Source organism: Spinacia oleracea, chromosome 1, assembly GCF_020520425.1.
Source record: "Spinacia oleracea cultivar Varoflay chromosome 1, BTI_SOV_V1, whole genome shotgun sequence".
Lineage (NCBI taxonomy): Eukaryota > Viridiplantae > Streptophyta > Magnoliopsida > Caryophyllales > Amaranthaceae > Spinacia > Spinacia oleracea.
This window is the reverse complement of record NC_079487.1, coordinates 66,263,171-66,265,711: the sequence shown is the minus strand read 5'-3', so window position 1 is coordinate 66,265,711 and position 2,541 is coordinate 66,263,171. Positions and strand designations below refer to the sequence as shown.

The window sequence follows — 2,541 nt, the reverse complement described above, 5'->3', positions numbered from 1 at the left end:
CATTGACTAAGTTTAAGTTATTGACATGTCCTAAATGGTACATGTCAAGGTCCCAAAACTTGCATTTAAAAAAAATCAAAAATACAAGTACCCGAAATACGAGAGAAACACGTACAAAAAATAACCCCCGTACACACACCTTACTCTTGACTAGACCCGTAGGGTCACACAAATAGTGCGTGAATGGATCAAGTATTTAGGTGAATATAATATTCAGTAAATACATAAATAATGGATAATGATGATGGATGTTGGTTTTAGTGGGAGTGTGAGGGGGTTGAAAAAACACGACGGGGCGCCTCTAAAAGAGTATACGGACCGCATGTGTAACACCCCCAAAATTTGGGCCTTTTATATAATCAAAAACCCTGTTTTTATTTAATAAATTCATCGTCCAAATCTTGGGAGTGTCACTGCTACATTTATTCTCCTTAGAAAATAAATGCAAAGCAACAAAACAATTTAAAGCCATTAAATTCAAAATTAACTAAGTGGTCTAAAGGTGGCCAATAAAATATTACAACCAATTAATCCCCATAAAATAAATATCAAAATCCAACTTGAAATGGAAAAGAAATTGTCTCTTGACTAGGTGGTTATTCTAAGCGTCTCCTCACTCGTAGCCAAGTACCTTTACCAACCTGCAAAAATAAATAGAAAAGAGACAAGAGAGACAAACTCCCGAAAATCAGATAAACTGAGTAATTCCAACTCCATCCCGTAAAATAAATAATTTTAGTTTGAAAACGTTTTGAGTACATCAAAATAAATAATTAAACAACAAGTACCGATTTAATAACTCCATTATTAAACTTATCACATAAGATCAATATTAATTAAGTGAGGGAAAGAGAACGCTAAGGGTCGCGCGTAACCCTTGAGAATGGCCAAAGTAAGATGAGTACAGAATGTCCCTAGTGTGCACACCCCTCACTAATTAACTATGGGTCTCCGCGACCGCGCACCAATAGAATTAGGAGGAAAACTAAGCAGAAAGTTTAACACATAATAATATAAACCTACTAGAAGCCTACCGGGTCTCCACCAAAGTGCACCGATAGAACAACATCTAGAAGGGCAACCTGTTCCTTACCCTTACGGGCTTTTCCCTCTTAAATTACACTTTACGTTATTAGTGATTTAATAAGACCCATTCACACAAACAACCAATTCAAGGATCGGAACAACAATACAATTAACTAGTCATATGAAACCAACACACAATCAGTTCAACCTTATTACTTGGGGTCAGATTAGTCTCCAAATACGCAAATCACCTCAATGAGTTTAATTAACTATCACTTTACTCCAACAATTCATATCAACACTACTGCCCAAATCCTCATTTGTATTAAAGTTCCTCAATACTAGTACTTCTGTTTGAAAAACAAAAACTTAATCAAATAATCCTTTTTACATACTAAGTATAATTGTTCAAAAATAATACTCTTGTAATAGTACTCCTACTGAATATGCCTATTAATTCGATCAAAATATGTAGTTCATCATATATATAACACTCTATTTTCCTATCAAATAATAACACATAAACATATCCAAAATACATTTCTTAACGGGACCTAAAGATGATGGACATCGAAAATTACCTTGAGCACATCAATACCCGAAAGTGTATAGTAACATCCTTTATCAGTATCCATCATCTACAACAATACACAAGGATATTGATCAATCTTCTACCCTACTCGTTAACCGAAATAGTTGGACAAAATCTCACACATGGATTGGAGTTGAAACTCATTACGTAACCCTAACCAAAAGTCAAAGCTTAAGTTTTAAGTTCAAACAATCAGAGTCATCTTTTACTAAATCATCTACTATCATTATCAGATATTTATTTAACAAAATCGGTAGGAAATTCTTAAATCTGTAAAATGTTTGACTTCAAAAATCCAAAAAGTAGAAAACTTCTCTAATATATAATGAATACATATTACTCAATAATTTATATGTTTGTTCTAAAACTGGGAAACGAAACAAGGTTTTATAGCTCACTCACCCACGACGAGGAGGAAGGAGGGTTCGCCTAATTGTAGTGAGTAGAGATAGCAGAGCAACAATCAATCGACATTTATGATGGTATAGGATCCAACATCCGAAGGAGAAGGGTAATGGTGATTTTGAAGCCTAACACTTTTCTAATATTGATGGAGGGATGATAAGAATGGTGACAGGCTGATAGCAGTACGGAGGCATGATTTTCATTGAGAGATCATTGTATACACGGCTAGGTTTTTTTTTTGTCAAGTGTATTTATAGGCTAGGTCAAGTTTAGGGTCTAGTTAGCTCTACTAAATTTAAATTTTCATAAAATAATTAATAAAAATCCGAAAATCAGTTTATAAACTAAAATTTTGTTAAATTACTAAAACTTTATTTAAATAACAAAATCAATACAAATTATTTACCTAGTCCATCTAAAATATACTTAAAATTTTGGGTATTACATCTACTCTCCCTTAAAAACAAAGTTCGTCCTCGAACTTAAAAGTTAGATTTCCCTCTTACATAAGATCCACT

General features: G+C 33.4%; 1 long non-coding RNA gene across 1 annotated transcript; it reads right to left on the bottom strand.

Moving 5' to 3' along the window:
- Positions 1–356: 356 nt before the first annotated feature.
- LOC130465922 (uncharacterized) lies at positions 357–2,261 on the bottom strand. The gene is made up of 3 exons (XR_008925943.1): positions 2,021–2,261; positions 1,608–1,664; positions 357–641 (listed from the first exon to the last, which is right to left on the bottom strand). It is a non-coding gene; the product is annotated as an uncharacterized lncRNA (long non-coding RNA).
- Between the last annotated feature and the right edge of the window lie 280 nt (positions 2,262–2,541).